General features: G+C 45.9%; 1 long non-coding RNA gene across 4 annotated transcripts in view; it reads left to right on the top strand.

Annotated features, from left to right (window-relative positions):
- The first annotated feature begins 614 nt into the window (after positions 1 to 614).
- LOC105467967 (uncharacterized) overlaps positions 615 to 19,365 on the top strand; it is a 301,866-nt gene continuing 283,115 nt past the window's right edge. For all 4 annotated transcript variants that reach the window (XR_011606764.1, XR_011606763.1, XR_011606765.1 and 1 more), the window contains exon 1: positions 615 to 753. This is a non-coding gene — a long non-coding RNA (uncharacterized lncRNA). The remainder of the gene's footprint in view (positions 754 to 19,365) is intronic.

The raw sequence follows: 19,365 nt of genomic DNA, 5'->3' as shown, positions 1-19,365 counted from the left end.
GCCAGCCAGGGGAGATAAGATGGTTCCCATTTGACCCTCAAAGGAAATGGGCTGTCAGATGGCTGAAGCTATTTGTCCAAGATGAGGGGGCAGAAGAAGAAAGGAGAGAGAGAAAAAGAAGGAGGAGGAGGAGGAAGAAGGAGAAAGAAGGGGGTGGGAGAGGTGAGGAGGGGAGGGGAGGAGAGGAACGGGGAGGAGAGGAGAGAAGCGAAAACCATGCTTGTCTTGTGGAGAAAGACTGGGAAGGGCTGTTTCCAGTGGGGGCACCTGTTGGCCTCCTCATTGTGAGATGCTCCGGAGCATACGGGACCTTGAGTTAGGAGATGGGTTCTGGTTCTGCCCCTGCCCTTAGCCACCTGTGTGGCTTTGGGGAAACAGGTTCCTTCACCAAGTCACCAGTTCAGATCTGTAAAAGTATGGGCATGAGTGGAGTAAAATAGACCGAGAGCTTCTGAAATTTAACAGGCACATGAATGTTCTGGAAAACGTGTTACAGTGTGGATTGCTGGGTCCCCGCTCCAGGAATTCTGATCAGGAAGTCTGGGGAGGGGCTCCCGCGTGAGGCAGATGCTGCCCTTTATTGACCTCCCTTGAGTAGCCTTGGCGGATGATCTTTAACGCTCCTTCCTGTTCTGCCGTTCAGTGATTCAAAATATTCAAGAGCTCCCGGCCATTGTGCGCTGAGCCAGGGACTGGGAATACAAAATAGAAGAGGTTTCTGCCTTTCGGGCCTGTCAACGTGGAAACAGACGGGTGAGCGAATGGCATTGTCACACAAGGCCCACGGGGGAAGTGCTAAGGCAGGAGTGGTCAGCGCCTTGTGCGGGAGGCAGGCAGGGCTTCAGGGAGGAGGGTGTCGGGGTGAGCCTGTAGGGTGAGCCTTTGGGTCTCGGTTGTCCTTAGACAGCAAGATGCATGTAGGGCGATTTCTGGGGAGAGGGCGGTGTTGACTGTTTGGAACGTGGCCCTCAGAGGACTGCTGGGCCAAGGGCTCGTTGCGTGAGCTGTGGCTTCGGTGCTGCTCAGAATGATCTTCGGGCTCTGCCCTCCAGCTGAGTACAGCTGCAGTGCCTCTCTCCTTAGAGAGCCTGGGAAGAGTGGGCAGGAGCAGGTGGGCCACCTTCAAGTTTTTTTTGTAAATAGAGTGCACACACACATATCCACACACAAATACATAGAGATAAATGTGTACACACACAAACACACCCACACACAAAGTTAATCTTCCTTGTCTGCAGATTCTGTACTTGTGAATTTGCCTACTTGCTAATATTTGCTCGCAACCTCCAAATCCACACTCACGGCACTTTCTCAGTCATCCATGAACGTGTGCAGAGCAGCAGAAAAATGGACTCACTCAACACCCATGTTCCCAGTCGAGGTGGAACAAGGTGGTGCTTTGCCTTCTTTTTTTCAGCTCATACTGGAAATAAGTCTCCTTTTTGAGGCCTAGTTAGTATCATGTTTGGGGGACTTTTGTGCTTTTTTGGGTGATTTTGAAGTTTTAAATGGCCCCCAAGTGTAGAGCTGAAGTGCTGTCTATTATTCCTAAATGCCAGAAGGCTGTGATGTGTCTTATGAAGAAAATACATGTGTTAGAGAAGCTTCATTGAGGCATAAGCTATAGTGCTGTTGGCTAAGAGCTCAGTGTTAATTAATCAACAACATCTATTAAATAAGGTGTCTAAGCAAAAACACATATGAAACAAGGTTGTGTTTGATTACTTGATGAAAATGTTCTGACCAGAGGCTCACAGGGACATAATGCTTGACTTCCTCTAGGAAGAATGATTCACTATGCTCTAATTCAATGTTCACGACGACTTCATGGAACATAACTGCCACAGATAATGAGGGCTGACTGTATATGTGTCTTTGTGTGTACAGGCATGTATGTGTGTAAATGTGTACATATACACCGAGTGTGTCCACTGCTTAGTATTGTCAGAGGCATTTGAACCAGAGCAATTCCATCTTGAATAGGAGCTGGGTAAAATAAGTCTGAGACCTACTGGGCTGCATTCCCAGACGGTGAAGGCATTCTAAGGCACAGGATGAGATAGGAGGTTGGAACCAAATACAGGTCATAAAGACCTTGATGATAAAACAGTTTGCAGTAAAGAAGCCGGCTAAAACCCACCAAAACCAGGATGCCCACGAAAGTGACCTCTGGTCATCCTCATTGCTGCACTCCCACCAGCGCCATGACAGTTTACAAATGCCATGGCAGTGTCAGGAAATTACCCTATATGGTCTGAAAAGGGGAGACATGAATACCCACCCCTTGTTTAGCATATTATCAAGAAATAACCATAAAAATGGGCAACCAGCTGTCTATGGAGTAGCCATTATTTTGTTCCTTTACTTTCCCAATAAACTTGATTCACTTTACTCTTTGGACTCGTCCTGAATTCTTTCTTGTGTGAGATCCAAGAATCCTCTCTTGGGGTCTGGATTGGGACCTCTTTGCTGTAACAGTATCACAGGTTAGTGTATTTAACAAGGTAATTCACAACTACAGCAAGAGCTGAATAAAATCCAGACATCTAGGTAAGCTTCAGAAGGTTCCTCACTCATCCTAACTGTAGTAGATTTTATCCAATTTCACCATCCCTTCTCCCACCAAGGTTTGAGCAAAACGCTTTTCTCCTCATTCGGAAGGTTTTTCTTTAGCTTCCACAGCCACTGGAATTCACATCTCACCAACTTGGTTTAGGCACGAGCTTACATCTCACAGAGCTAGTGTCACAACGTAGCTGAATGTGACTTCAGTATGGATCACAGGATAATTTTGAATGGGTGATGATTTTGGTTTCACTGCATTTGTATTGGTTAATTCATGCATTTGGCAGATGGATTTAATTTCTGCCATAGAGGAAGAGATGGTGTGGAGGCTTTGTGGAGGTCTCCTTCGGGATTCCTCTGTGTGGTCAAGGGAACTGAGGCACAGGATCTGGCGAGGTGAGGCAGCCAGGAAGTGGCTGGCCAGGCCTGGAGCCCCTGCAGGCTGAGGCAGGAGGCCAAGCTCAACAGCCCTTTGCCACTCCGCCCCTTATGTCTGTGTCCAGCCTTGGCCTTGTCCCCAGGCTACGTCAACCCTTTCTGCCTTGTTTCTGAGAAATGTGCTGAAAACACAAAAGGCCCCTTCAGGCCTTCATGGGGTTAAACGTGACCTCCCAGGGAGCCACGGCCAAGGGGCTCTGCAGTCTTCTGGGACTGTGAACTCCCTGCCTCCCACTGGGACGGTGGTGTGGAGGGCATCTGGGTGCTCCCGGGCCTCTGTCACTCAGGACAGAGTCCTCCTGCAGGTCCTCGGGACCTGGTTGGCCAGTGGAGCGAGAGGAAGCAGTGAGGCTGAAGAAGCGAGCAGCTGGCTGCCGTCCCACATCAACAGGCCCCGTCAGTGTAAATTATTTATGCGCCATTGGGAGGCTGGACAGGCTCCTTGATGGGCTCGTTAATAAGAAGCCTGCGGATCCTGCCTTGGCCCAGATTCCTGGGGGCTAGGGGTGCGTGGAGAAGAGTGGAGGGGGAGCTATTTCCTTTTGCTCAGCATTGCCTGATTGGAAACTGTAGCGATTCCCTGTCTTCTCCAGGAGCAAGTCTGAGCTCCACGGTGCCAGATGCAAGGCCTCTGTGCAGGCACAGGTCTCCCACTTCGCCTCCGCTTCAGCCAGGACAACTTTTGACTCTCTCTGCAATTGACCGTATCATTCCCAACTCCAGGTCTTTGCGTCATGCGCTCTTTCCTCTGCCTGGAATTCCTTCTGTCTCAGAACCCATGAAGACAGCCCAGATGCTACCTGCTTTGTGTGCCCCAGCTGCAACTCATCCACTGGAAGGCTCAGTGCCTCCTTCCTTGTGCTCCCACAGCTGAATGCATTCTTCTTAGCGACACGACCTCCGTTCTGCACCCCAGCTGCATGCCTTGCTGAGGAACCTTGCGTTTACTCAAATAGAATACAAGAACAATGATAACATCTCCCTTAAAGCTTTGTGGTGCAGACCAAATATACACCAAGTTTTACAGAGTGGCCAGTATTCATAAATCACCCAACAGACCCTACCTCTTCTTTAGGATTATGATGATCATTAATACAGCTCTTATATCATTTAATTGTGATAACTTCTTTTATAAGCCTCACTCTTACTAGACTGACCTACTGGAGTTCAGGGGCCATGGTCTCACACATCTCCAAACCTTCAGCTTCTAGCCCAACACCTGGCTCTTAGTAAGTGTCCCATAAAGAGTATAGATCCAATGGTAGCACACATGGACAGTATCTAGCATTTATGGGGCACTTACTGTCTGCCAGGCTATGTTCTAAGCCCTTGATATGTATTAATTCATTTAATAAAATAATCCTATGAGATAGCTATTACCAGTGTTCTCATTTTACAGATGAGGAAACCGAGGCACAGAGGGGTGAAGTAACTTGTGCAAAGTGATGTATTTAATGAGTAACATAATTGAGATTCAAGCCCAGAGAAATTCATACCGCAATTAATTCCACTGCCTCTCAAAGTATGACTGTCACGGCACAGAGTGGGTATTTAATTGTAAGTGCCTGGCACAGAGTAGGAGTTCAGTGAATGTTGAATCAGTGCTTTAGGCTTTTATGTGTTTTGATTGCCAAGACTAAAGGCAGGGAATTCCCACAGATCATTTACTAAAAAGGGCAAGTTTCTATTTGTTAAACTTATCTCTACAAAACGTTTCCAGGTATGTCTCCATTGTTGTGTATCCTCTCCTGAGCTGGCCTGCTCTAGATCCAGCACTTGACCTTCCTGAAGCAGGGAACAGCCTGTGTCTCCAGGCAGAGCCTGTGGCCAGGCTCTGTGTTGCATCCTCATTACCGTCATCTCTGCAGGCTGCGGGACCTCATCGCTCTGCCTGAATATTCCTTTCCCTCTCTACTGCCATTCTGCACTGCCACCGTGATCCTCCAGGAAACACTCTTTTTGTTCTTCAAGGTCAATTCACATGAACTCTCCTCTGGAAGATCCCAACTGCCACCTCCATTTCTCAGCTCCCCTACACCGGGCACACATCGACGTTATTTCTGTGTGCACACATTTATGACAAAGTGATAAATGGCGAGGGTTTTAGTGCCAGACCCCTGGCTTTTAGCCTGACTCTGCCACCCGGTGTGAGTCTCTCCACCCCAGCCTCAATTTTCCCAACTACGAACTGGCGCTAATCATAGTACCTACCTCACAGGTTTTCGTGAGGATTGAGTAGAAGGATGCATATAAAGCACTTGAGAAGTGAACACGTCAATTGCTGCATATGTGCTCCTGGTTCTTCTATTTTTCTAAACGTGAGTCCTTCACACCCTGGCTTAACCCTGATACATTTTTGGGTCTCTGGTGTTTAGTAGAGTTCCTGCCACACAGTGGGTGCTCGATACATGACAATCAAACTGAAGTTCAGCGGCAGGCATTTGTTGAGCACTTACTATGTACTAGGTGCTGAGTATGCCAAGATGGGAGGCCACCAAAAGGTCAGGGTGCATTTGTATCAAGACAGCTAATAAGAGACTGAATGGGTCCCAGTATGATGCAGTCATTGGCTCATTTATTCATTAAGGCTTTTGTTGCACCAGGTTCTGGGGAGACAGATATGAATAAAATGCATTCCTGGTCCTCGAAGGGGCGTGCATGTCTGCAAAATGTATAATAGAAGCGAATGACTGTCGTCGTAGAGGTATGAACAAGTTAGACCCTGGGGCTCAGAAGTCAGACCCAGTCAGGGATTGCAGATGGGTTTGTAATGGCAGGGGCCAGAGGAGCTGGGTGAGATGGAATGTGCCTTTGCACTTGCTGACTCTCCGCTTGGGATGCTGTTCCTCCTCCACATCCTTCCGGCCTCAGAGGGCCTGTCCCCTCCTCAGTGCATTCTCCTTGGGAAGCCCACCTCCTCGTCTGTCTGTCACTGTGCTCTGTTCATTTCTTCTGAAGTGCTAACCACAATGCACAGTGAATAAAAAAGCAGAGAAGGAAGGAAACCAACACTTCTCGAATACCTACTAGGTGCCAGGCACTGTGATCTTCAATTGATGTGCATTATTTAATTAATCTTCTCAACACTCCTGGGACGCCAGAGTTATTATCGTCAGTTCGCAGACTACAATAGAGGTCCCAAGAGGGCAAGTATCTTTGCCCAAGGTCACCAGCCGGAAACAGGAATGGAACTAGAATCAGGGCTAGCTGCCACTCCATACCCGCGGCACTTTCATGGCAACGGGAGAGGCCAGGTAGGCAAGAGAGGAAGCACCGTGACTCATTTACCGCCCCAGGCATTTTCAGCAACAAGTTAGTTATTTCCCTAATTCTGGTCTGCTATTAATACAGAGACTTGGCAGCTAAGAACCAAGTTGCAGAAAAACAGGTTTTCTTCCCAGCTCAGCAGCACCACCTGCAGGCTCTGAGGGAACACGGCAAAAAAGATCAGGAGTGGGAACTCGGCTCTTTGCTGGAGCCCCAAGAGGAGACCATGAGGGAGGAACCTGAGGCATCAACCAGTCACCTTTCATCTTTAAACGGAGCAAATTGAGACCAAGAAAGGAACTTACTTCAAGTCACAAAGTTAGTGATGGCATATTTGAAGCTGTATCCCTCCTGACTCCTAGTTCAGTACCCCTTCTCCTCTCTCCCTCTCATCTTTCTTCTTCTTCCTCCTCCTTCCCTTCTCCTCCTCCTCCTCCTTCCTTCCTTCCTCCTCCTCTTCTCTCTCATTTATTCACTCAGCAAACATTAATTGGGCACTTAATAGATCTTGAGCATATTCCTCTTTGTGGGATATAAATATGGATAGCTAACATTTTCTTTTCATGGTATTGCCCGGATTAATTGACACTAACAATGTACTTCATAATTACAACGAAGATGCATTGAGCGTGACTGTGTGGCAGGCACCATGCTAAGGATTTATCTCAGTTACCCTCACAGATGAGGACACTAAGGCTTAGGGAGGCCTAAGAACATGCCCAGCATGGCTCAATTAGTTGTAAAGCTGGGATTAAAACCCAGATCCTTCTGACTCCAGGGCCAGAGATCTTAACTGTTATGTTAAATTTACTCTTTAAAGTATCTAAGGTTAATTCAAGAAGTATCCATACTCTAAAAGAATTTTGCTCCTATTTAAAATAACGACTTTTTTTTTTTGAGACAGAGTCTTGCTCTGTTGCCCAGGCTGGAGTACAGTGGATCTTGGCTCACTGCAACCTCTGCCTCCTGGGTTCAAGTGATTTTCCTGCCTCAGCCTCCCGAGTAGCTGGGATTACAGGCATCAGCCACCACACCCGGCTAATTTTTGTATTTTTAGGAGAGACAGGGTTTCACCATGTTGCCCAGGCTGGTCTTGAACTCCCGACCTTGGGTGATCCTCCCACCTCGGCCTCCTAAGTGCTGGGATTACAGGTGTGAGCCACTGTGCCTGGCCTAAAATAACTACTTATTTCTTGTCTTAGAGTGGTGCTGATTCTCTTTTCAAACTAATTGCTTCTTAAATCCCTAGGAGTTTATGTTAAGGTTTATCTAGGTACCAGGCACTGTGGTAGGTGCCAGGGACACTGCAGTGACTATAGGTCAGTTAGGAGTCTATGGCCTTGAAGGTGTCAGTTATGATACAAGGCAAGCCACAAAACACATCCTGATGGAAGCACCATACAACTCCAGGGAGCCCAGTCACAATACAGCTGGTGGAAATGGCGCCTCCTGACTTGTGCAGTGCACTGACTGTGTGACTGTATATGGTGTCCCTGATCGAATGGGATGGGAGCATGGGTCAGGGGCAAGGAGGCAAGGGATAAGAACAAACACTTCTGCCCTGCAGGGCAGGGAGTCTTCACAGCAAAGGGCACTGGAGTGTGAATGCTGCCAAAACTGCGAAAACCTTAATTTCCTGTTCTCTTCACCTGGGAGATAGTGGTCAAGGTTTGAGGAAATACTTCCCTGTGTTTGGACCTGCAAGGCAGGAAATGTATTTGTTTCCATTTCTTGCACTAGCTACTAAGTTGCATTTCTTTTACATTCCCAGGAATCTTACTCTTATTCTCATTTTTGGGTAGATGGGTAGTTTCTCTTTCTAGTGTGGTTGGTTCTTGAAATTAGAGCTTAACAACTGTAGGCGGGTGTCTAAAACCAGAAGATCAAGCGTGGGCAACCTTGCAGCCATTTAGGGAATTCTCTGCCAGAACCAGAGGGAAACTGATGGCGGCCCAGAGAGGGAAGCGCCCGTCTCATGACCATCTCTGCCACCGAAGATGGCACCATGTGGAGATGTTTCCTCAGTACACGCTCAGCTCTCTTGGTTCTTCCTAAATATCCCCATTAACCAAGAAGACTGCTTTTGCATGTGTGAAATTTTTACTTTCTTTAACTGATAGCAGAAAACAAAAGGGATTGTTTTCATTTCCCAAATATAAAATTATGGTATACTATTACCAAATTCAGACCTTTCTGGGCAGGGTATAGTACTAAGTGACAATCTCAGATGGGACTGTGTCAGTTACTAGAAGGATGCTGAGGGCACAAAGATGTAAAGAGCAAAACCAACACCAGCAACAGCAATGACGAGAAAACAACGATGAGAGATGGCTTCCAGGCCTCCAGGAGCTCCGGGCCCCTTCGTTGCTGCCTTTGCAATCACAGACTGCCCTTTGGAAACGACCACTGTGGGAAAGGATAGTGGGGATGGAGAAGTATACTGTCACCAGTTGGATGGCAAGGTGCTCTGCCCCATTCATGTCAAAGCAGGGGGGAAACCTTGGCCTGCGAGGTGGAGGGAGGAGAAATGGTGGAGATCATTCTCTCTTCTGGTCCACCCTAGGAGAAAGATGCTGATCAGCCTTTTGATTTCTTATTAATTTGGAGCACTAAGGTTCTTTTCTTTTCCATGTAGTGGGCTCAATAGGTATTTGGTAGCCAGTCTGGGACCACAGTCAGCCCGGAAAACCTTGTTTTCATAGAAAAACGAATTTTGAAGTCCAGATAATTGCCCTAGAAATCAACTAGTGGAACATATCTGCTGTTTATGATTGTAAAGTTAATGTTGTGAAAAGAGCTATGAACTGGGAAGCTGATGCCCGGGTTCCAGGCTGCCCAGAGCCAGCTGTGTCATTGTTTTGGGCAAGTCACATCGTTTTCCTCTTTGGACTCTCCCCTATAGAACCAGGACTTGGATCAGATGAACTCCACGCTCCTTTGGGCTCTGCCTTTGGGACCTCGGGTGTCTTTGTTGGGTTGTTTTCATTTCCAGCACATTGTTGCATTTCTTACTAAATAGAATGATTCTTTGGCCCAGGACTTGTGGGCTCCCGATGCATTTGTCACTCTTGTGTCAGCTGGTTTCTGGCTGGGTCCAGCCAGAGGGAGGCACTGGCGGAAGATCAAAGGGGATCAGGAAAGGAAAGACCAGGGTGTTTCTCCTCCCCTCCGCCTTCAGAGGTGTCTCTGGCAGAGAGGTTGCATTTCTTCCTTGGTTCTAGCTCCTGCCATGGTTCCAGTTTCTTATAGGGTAAGCCTAAGCCTTGGGATGCTGCGATCCTGCCTCTTCCCGTTGTTCTACCGGCTTAGGAGTGATAGTGGCTTCCTGCTATTATTCATCTCTGAATTGAAAGACACTATTTTCTGGTTCTCCTTCCAGCTCTTCACCTAGGTAACCCATTCTCCATATTAATTTCCCCTGGTTTCAAATACCTAGAGTGGTTTCTGTTTACTTGGTTGGACTTTGACTGCGGCATTAAACTTTTATTGGTTTTACCTTGTAACAATAAAGATGATGATAATGTTGATGATTATAACTCCTCGCTCGGTGTACAACCTCACATATTACAGAGCTTTCACTCAGGTTCTGTAATTTGAGTCTGCTAATAACTGCATGATGTAAGAAAGGCATTTATCATTAATTCCTCTTTACAGAAGAGGAAATGATTTCACTCAGCTCACTCAGCTGGTGGGTCTTGATAGACTTGTAACCAGAACCCAAGGCTTTTGATTCCTCATCTAGTTTTCTTCTCCAGGTTGTCCCTTTAATCCATCCCACCAGAATAGTGCCTTAATGCTGTTCCTTCAGGACAGTGTTTTCCACAGTGTGGCACAAACCATAAGTCAAGGATGTATTAGTTATCTATTGCTGTGTAACAAATACGCCAACACTGAGCTGTTTAAAGTAGCATCATTGTTATGTTGGAAACGTTCCACAATGCACTGATGCTTTCTTCTATCTCCTGTGTTCAGGGCTGATTGTGCACCCAGAAATTGAGGAGTGGGCTCAGCCTGAGAGGGCATCGAGGTTGCATTTCAGAGCAGTTTGGCTGTGGTGTGATGAGGAGGAGGTGGTTGACTGGTGTTTGCACTGTGTAGCACTGAATAAGCAGGTTTCTGTCCCAGCAAATCCTGTGAAAAAAAAAAAAAAAAAAGCAGCTTCCAGTTATGGGGCCAGGCCAAGGGGGTACACATAAGCCCATTTATATTATAGTCTTTAGATTGGAAAAGTCATGGTATTTCTCTGTTTCCGCATTTCGCACTGAATGTCTAGTGTGCTGCCTCACTGTAGAAGGCTAGGCGGAACCCTGTACTGTGGGGCTTACAATATTGTTAGGAAGATAGTATTTCATATTCTTAAATCCCTGGGGACCCTAGCTTTTGGGGAGGATCAGGGTCACAATATCCATTACACCTTTTATTTTATTGATTGTCAATATGTATTTGTATTTACTTTGTTTACTTTCTGTCAGTCTCTTATCGTACTCTCTGGGATCCCCTGCTAAGGGTCTCACCTTAATTATTTCTGGAAGTCCCAGGGAACAGCTCATGTGTCCATGTGAACTCCATCCCCCTTGTCTCTCATGTAGTGTTTACTCTTCTGTTTTCTGGCTCCAGCTTTCTCCTCTGATGTCTGCACTCAAGCTTTGGAGGCTCTTGCCAAGGTTGGTGTGACTGGTGTCTGCACTGGGGATCCCAAGTTCATCCAGTGTCACTTTGTGATCCATCCTGATCTGACGCCTCTGTCTTTTTGCATCTTGTCTACCTACATTTGCCCCAAAGCAGGGCCATGTTGCCTTCCAGTAACTCAAGGAGATTTTAATTATATGTATATATATATTTTTTCTGTTTCAGCATTCACCCTCACAGGTTCTGGAACAAACTCCAAGGCAGAGGTAAAGAAGCATATCTGGACACGTCTGAGCCATTGCACTCGACTTGCTCCTCTACTTTCCATGATTGCTCCACTTACCACAGTGGAATAGTGTCCCACTGGAACACGGTCCCTTTAGGATGGTGTTCTCTAAAGTGTGGGGCACAGACCGTTGGTCGAAGCTGTGTTAGTTATCTATTGCCATGTAACAAATTACCCCAACACTTAGCAGCTTAAAACAGAATCATTTAGTGTCCCACAGTTTTAAGGTCAGCAATGCAGGGGAGGCTTAACTGGGTCCCTGGGCTCTGGGCCTTTTCCAAAGCTGTGGTCATGGCAAGGCTGCATAGGGCAGGGGCTGCTTTCCAGCTTACTGGGGTTGGTGGGGGTAGGACTCAGTTTCTTGCTGGCTGTTGTGCTGAGGCACTTTATTAGTGCCTGAGGAGCTACTGGCTGGAAGATTTCCTCAGTTCCTTTCCACATGGATCTCTCCATAGAGTATCTCCCAATATGGCGCTGGCTTTGTTGTAATGAGCAAGTGATAGGGCGAGGCAGAATGCAAACAAGACACAAGTCACAGTCTTTTATAACCTATTCTTGGAAGTGATGTATCATCCCTTGTGCCAAAATCTATTAATTAGAAACTAGTAACTAGGTCCGGCTCACACTCTGAAGCAGGTTACACAAGGCCGTGAATAACAAGGGGGCAGGAATCTTTGGGGATCATCTCAGAGGCTGCTTACCACAGGTGGCTAGGGTGGGGGTGAAATGAATTTTGATGTTAAGCAAATTATGATTAAAACATTTAGTGAGGTTGGGCGTGGTGGCTCACACCTGTAATCCCAGCACTTTGGGAGGCTGACGCAAGAGGGTCATTTGAGACCAGGAGTTCAAGATAAGCCTGGGCAACACAGTGAGACCCTGTCTCTACATAAAATAATATAAAAAAAATTAGCCAGGCTTGGTGGCATGCACCAGTAATCCCAGCCACTTGGGAGGCAGAGGCAGGAGGATTGTTTGAACCTGAAAGATCAAGGCTGCAGTGAGCCATGATCGCACCACTGCACTCCAGCTTGAGCGATAGAGCGAGACCCTGTCTCAAAAACAAAAACAAAAACAAAAAAACAAAACATTTAGTCATTAACCTCTTATTTTAAAGCGCAGTAGGAAAAATGTAAGTTATTGTTTTTGTTAAAGAAGAGGGTACATTTTAAAAAAGGAGTTAATTAAAAGTATTACATACAGGTGGCTTTCAAATGCAGAACATATCATACATGTGGTAAAGTGTGAAAAAATGAACAAAGTTTGGGTAACTTTTCCTTAGAATGCATTTCTCCCCAGGAGGCTTCTTAATGACTTATGCAAATAGATTCTTATAGGTCCACTCTATAGATCCTCCAGGCAAACTTTAAGGAATTTGAAAACTAGGATAAACACAGTTTAAACTGTCCTTCAACAGAGGTACACAGTTCCATATGAAAAAACATGGCACATCTTCCTAAGCTTTGTTTCCATTTGAAGACATTGGGGGTGAAGGATGAAGAGTTAAGCTATTTAACTAGCAAATATTAAACAAATTCTTATATAAAAGTATATTGGGATACATTGTAGAATAAATGCAAATGCAAATGTCACAAAAATTTCTAAGGTAAAAATACGTGACTGCAAAGAAGTTGTATACTTGGTGGGGGTGAGGTGTATTTGTGCCTTCTAGTGGTGGAATGGGAGGGTATGAGATGAGGGTATTCTAGCAGAGAATGTGACAGTTGCTAAAATTTAAGTAGAGACTCTTACTGTGGCACCTACTTCAGGGTGGCCCCCATGATCCTTACCTCCTGGTGTTCAGGCTGTTGTATAATCTCCTTCTGTCAATTGCCTAAGGAACTGTGACTTGCTCCTAACCCATGGAATATGGCAAGGGAGATAGAATGTCCCTTCTGTGATTAAGTTATGTTATATCAGATTCTGTATCAAAGACTCTCCTTGTGGCCTGGATGAAGCAAGCAACCATGTTGGGGAGGCCTGCATGATGGGGAACTGTGGGGGTCTCTAGGACCTGAGGATGGCTTCTAGCCAACAGTCAGAAAAAAGCCAGGACCTTCAGTAAGAGAGCTACAAGGAAATGGATTCTGCCAACAACCTGAATGAGCTTGGAAGTTGATTTTTCCCCAGTTGAGTTTCCAGATGAGGATGCAGCCCGCCTGACACTTGAACCATAGCCAGATGAGACCCTAATTGGAAAACCCACTTAAGCCATGCCTAAACTCCTAACCCACAGAAATTGTGAGAAAATAAATGTCTGTTGTTTTAAACGGCTACGTTTGTGGCAATTTGTTACACGGCAATAGAAAAAACCCCAAAATCAAAAAACAAAAAAACGAATACATCCACTATAAGGCACATGTGAAAATTAAAAAAAACACTCAAGATACAGCACATTAGGTGAAATAATTTTGTTTAAAAATTGTTTTTGGGCTGGGCGTGGTGACTCATGCCTGTAATCCCAGAGCTTTGGGAGGCTGAGGCGGGTAGATCACCTGAGGTCAGGAGTTTGAAACCAACCTGGCCAACATGATGAAACCCCATCTCTACTAATAATACAAAAAATTAGCCAGACGTGGTGGCAGGTGCCTGTACTCTCAGCTACTCAGGAGGCTGAGACAGGAGAATCACTTGAATCTGGGAGGCAGAGGTTGCAGTGACCCAAGATTGCGCCACTGCACTCCAGCCTGGGCAACAATGAGACTGTCTAAAACAACAACGACAGCAACAACAACAAACCATTTTTATAGATTCCAAATACTTATAAATTTTTCAGGACAAAACTCCCAAAGTTAAATTTTAAAAGTCTTAGTGGAAAATAGGCTTACCAGAGCCCTCTTAGCCAGTGTTTTAAACATGTAACATCTGCAGAGCTAAATAAAGGGCATCCTTTTTGATGGAGATGAGGTGTACATCTAGGATGAGGAGGACACTCATTGAACAAGTTATTGAGAACATGCCTTGCCTCAGCTAAGCAAAGATTTTCTGAGGATCATGCAGGAAAAAATTTACAGAATACTCTGATTTATTTTTTGCCTTTAAGTTTGGTACCTGGAAGGAAAAGGATCAAAGAGTATAGTAGGAAGTTGACATTGAATGAACCAATGAACAACTCCATCTTGGCTCTGAGGAGTCTAATTAATTGGTTTTGAAGAGCTTCACACTAGCTGGCTATGGGCTCTTGTAGGACTCACTTCGTATTTATGGCTGGGGATAATATGAGGTGAGTGAGGCACTGACTTTGGGTGCTAAATTTAAGGGATGCAAAAACCTCAGTAATCAAGATAAATTAAATTTTAAAATAATGATTTAAAAAATCAAAATCACTGCCAAATGATGATGAACAAATTGTCAAAATTTGAAATAAAGACTAGCTCTAGCCTTGGATTTGGACAACCTGACTTCATTGGTCTCATCATAATCCTGGCCCTTAACAGGCAATAAAACCCTTGGAAAACCTAAGAATAAGGTGGAAGTCTTCAATGTCTGGGGGATTATGGGAATGTGGGAGTTTGGGGTGTGACTGGAAAAAGTCCTAGAAGATTTCAGTGCTAGTTGTTCTGTTGAGAGAGAGCATCATGCTGTAATGAGAGGTTTCATGCTTCTCGGTTTTGTTCCATATCGTATTTCAGTGCCAATGTCTATTGAATATAGTTGTATTAGTTAAATTATTTATGCTCTTTTTAAAGAAAGGCTATTTTTATTGAATTTTTTTTTGGTTTGGGCTTTTCCAAAAGCAGATCCCAGGCCAGGACTTGGGTGCCAGCAGTTAATTTGGAGGTGATCCTAGGAGGCTCTGGTAGGGGAGTGAGGAAGGGAGCCAAGGAAGGCAGGTAGCCGCCAGTAAAGGGTGCATGACTGAGTAGCTGCTGCTGCACTCACCTGGGACTCAACTGTGCTGAGAACTCCATGGAGAAACAGAATGGGACATATCTCAGAATTGTCCACTTGGGGCTGAGGCCACTACGGCATTTATCTACTAATGCTTGTCCTTTGTTAATTGGAAGCATTATCTCCCTGGCCTGTCCTGAGACAGGGCCAAGTGCATTCCTGTGGAAGATAAAGACCTCAGTCCAAGAGATGTAGGAACTTAGAGTAAGAAGGTGGAGGAGTGTACAGGAGCTGTCACCCAACTGCAGGTGACCTGTGGGATGTGCTAATGGGATAAGCGCAGAACAGTGATGTGCGTGTAGTGCATCCTTAATATTCAAAAAGCCTGTAATAGGACATGCTTTTTCAAGCACATTGGATGACCAGGCCTCATTTGGAGGGATGGCCTTCCAGGTCAGGAGACACTGTGCAACTCAAGGATGCTGTTGGAGTCAGAACCAAAGACATATATGCCACCTTGCATCTGGGAACCACCCTTTGGCCTCTCTTTGTTGGCTACCTTTAGTTGGTTGGATGCTGGACCCATTGATGACCAGGCAGCAGTGACAAGACTAGGGAGGCCCAAGGCAGGGCTCCAGAGGAGATTCTGATGCCATCACAAGCTAGACCCATCTCTGAGACTCTTAGAGTCTGCCTGTAACAAGTATCCTTTGCACTAAGAGTAATTACCTCTTCTGTAAAACATGGCAGGTGGTTGAGATTAAGAGTAAAAATAAATTTCCTTGGCCTGGAAGAGAGGGAACTGGTTAAATATTAAGATTTGACTTAATTCCTTAGTAGCCAGACTGTGAACAGAGAGAAAACATAGAATTACATTTTTTACTTGGGTCACTTGTATAATCGATGTGATTAATAATTGCTAATGTTTTTTACTGATGACTCCATGTTAGGCACTGTACCATATACTTTACATTCCAGACCTCATTGAATCCTTCCAACAACACAGTAAGAGAGGTATCCTACATATTTCCAATTCACGTATGTGGGATCTGAGACTCAGAGAGGTTAAGTAACTTGCACACGTCCCGGGAAGAGTGAGGGGTAGAACAGCCATTTGAAGCCAGGTACAACTCTGTGAACTTGGGGAAAAGTTCCATAAGATGACTGCTACAATTGTGTATACCCTCTGAAATGCTTTGCCTATAGGTGGGCCAAAGGATGAACTGCATTGTTATTTTTAAGTTGAGGTCTTTGGTTTCATAAAATGGCTAATGTGAGAAGACTGTCAAGACATTTGATGTTGCACAGAGCTGATGCCAAGTCTCTGGGTGTGTGTGGAACTATCCGTGTGTGTCAAGTGGTTGAGATAGCCCCTGCAGACCACCTCGTGCCCTAACATTCCAAATGTGGCTCAGACTTCCCAAGAACAGACCATCTTCTGTGGGATGGGAAGCTCTGGAGCAATGATGTCCTGTGAGTCAGGTGACTGATATGCTCATTTTGGGTGCCACCCTTTGCTGGCTGTTTGACTTCAGGCAAGGGACTTAGTCACCAGGGAACCTACTTTTCTCATCTGTAAAATGAGGATAATGAGGCCCGACTCCTACCTTCCTCACAGGGAGGGCAGGAAGCTTCCTGAGATCACCTCGCCAGAGCCTTTTGATCTGCTTGAAAGAATCCTCCTTAATTGCCCGGCCAGGCACTCCAGCGGCTGGGCGAAAGTTTTATGACCCAGGATTCCCATAGCCCATAATACACATGCTCCCAGAAGCCCTCTCAGGTTTTCAATGACAGATTCAGCTGCCGAACATTCTGCCAGGCCATCATCAGAGATTTCTCAAAGCCTTAGTCATATAATAGGCGGTTTCCCAGGGGTGCTTTTGCCAGGGCTTCCACTGATTCATGTCGATTCCTTAAGAGCTCCTATGAACAGTTTCCCAGCCCTTCCCAGACTGGTCCACAGCAGTCAAGTCTGGCCTCATGGAATGCTGCCAGTCTTCAGGTCACAACCAAGACATACTTTTGAACATCTGCTTTCAGTTTTTAAAAGGGTTGTTTAAGTGAGTAGTATGCTTGCTTTCCCGTTTCTTGTCTGCACCATCATGAAAGCCTTTTAACATATTTCCCTGTCTCCAGCCTTGCTGTCTCCCCATGTTCATGTACTGCGACCTGATAAGCAGGATATATTTCTTCCTCAAACTCATCAGGGAGTCCCCTTATTGTCCACAGAATGAAAATCAAGCACATTAAATCCAAAGTCCTCCTCCTTTGCTCCCAACTCCCAACTCAAAATCTGGACCCAAGTTTCCTCTCTTCCCTCACGTCTCACCTCTTCCCATTGTTGGGTCACTTATTCAGTCAATCATTGCTTCTCACCTCCTATATTCCAGGTGCTGCATTAAACTCTGGGGAACAAAATCGTGTCCCCCAAACCCCATGAAGCTCACAGCCTCTTGGGAGACACAAGACATAAGTGAGCAAGCACAGGCAGCTTGATCAGTGTGGTGCTGAGGGACGTGGAGGGGCTCTAAAAGCCCACTGGAAGGGAGGCTGCATCTGCCTGGGGCGAGGGCAAGATGTCCAGCACTTAAGGATGAATAAATAGGATGTTGCCTGACAATGAGTCAGGGGTGGGAGCGGGGAGTGGAAAACACGGCCTGAGCGTCCCAGCAAGAAGGACTTAGATGTGAGAGTCAGTATGAGGAGTCGTGAACTAACACAACTGTGGCAATTTATGGCTTGGGAAGAAGCCCAGTTCCTGAATGCCCTGGTGAGCCTTGTTAGGAGATCTGGATTCTATCCTGAGAGAAAAGAAACCATAAGCCGGGTGGTGATGTGGCCCCCGCCCTCCTGACTTGGCAACCTGTCAGGTGCTCTTGGACTCCAAGGTCTCTGCCAGGGCTGGCCTTTCTTTGTTCTTCCTTATTCCCCCTCTCCCTTTCCTCCTCCTACTGTGGCACCATCTTTCATGAGTCCATTCAAATGCCGTCTGTTCTTTGAAGACCTCCTGGATCCCAGGGTCAAACGAATTATTCCTGTGGGCACCTGGAGTTCATTACTTGTACGTTTCCATTTATCACATTCTACTTTGTATTTTATGGTACTTGTACCTGTTCATCTCACTGACTGGACTGAAAGCTCCTTAAAGGTGTATTTATTCTGGAATATTTATCTCTACATTTCCCACAGCACCATAGCATATGGTGCTTTGAGCCAGGCCTCCCTTCAAGCTCTGGGTTCCATTGCTTATTAGTTCTGTGATCTTGGTCAAGTCACTTTATCTCTGAGACCTTGAGTTGCCTCATCTATAAAATGGGGGCAACGTTTTTTATTGCATAGGATAATTGGAGGATTAAGTAAAGTACCTAGTTAACACTCAATAAACATTAGCTGCTCTCCTCCTCCTTCTGGTTTCTGGCTCAGGAAGATTGCCGCAACACCTTGGGAGAGCATCCCTGAGGGAGGGAAGCCTCACTTTTCCCATGGGCCCAGAGGGAGTGCTGAGTGCATGAGCAAGATCCCGTCTGCACTGGCTTGCTGAGTGCCCAGGGAGAGAGGTGGAATATAAGCGCTATTGTGTAGAGTCTTGGTTATCGCAACAGTTGTTGCCACCCATTCTAATCGGATCATTTCTTTGATGTCTTCTAAGTGACATTTCCTTAATGTGAACAAAAAGAGAATGTTGAAGGTGATTTTTCAAGAAACAAATTAAATAATATGAGTCTTCTTGTCTAGGATAATGCCTTAAATCATGGTGCCCTCCCAGGGAGAAGAGAAAATAGCGATCTGCCAATCAGTCTTTCCCTTTTCTACTGGTTGCTGGTCAGCCCATGTATAGAATCTGTACCATGAGATTACAAGGGTCTTTGTCATGACTGTGGTCGTCCTTGTCATGATTAGTAGCAGCAGCAGCAGCAGCCTTCTATTCTTCCTCCTCCTCCTCCTCCTCACTGCCATTTGGGTGGGATGCAGGATGCATGACCACTTTCTCACCTCCCCCGCCATTCTCTAGAGACCCAGTCTGCACGTGTGGCCTCATAGGTCACTGTACTGCTTTGACACACACAGCAGCCCCAGCAGGCAGGCAGAGCAACTGCTCTCATCTGAATTGACAAGGAAACTGAGGCACAGACAGTCAATGACTCGCTCACATCACAGCACAAACTGGAAGTTGCGTGGGGCATGTGCAGTGCTGGAGTGGAGACCCTGGTTGCCTGAAACCCGAAGAAGGTGATTTGAAAGAGAGAACAGCCTTGTTTCTTGTCAGCCGGCTCTGGTTTTCTGTTGATAGGACATCACCATGATGTCTGAGCAATTTTTTAAGTTCCAGTGGAAGTCAGTTCCTATTT

The sequence above is a fragment of the Macaca nemestrina genome, chromosome 8 (genome assembly GCF_043159975.1).
Source record: "Macaca nemestrina isolate mMacNem1 chromosome 8, mMacNem.hap1, whole genome shotgun sequence".
NCBI lineage: Eukaryota > Metazoa > Chordata > Mammalia > Primates > Cercopithecidae > Macaca > Macaca nemestrina.
Note: the sequence above shows the minus strand (reverse complement) of the source record. Positions and strands in the feature narration are given on the sequence as shown.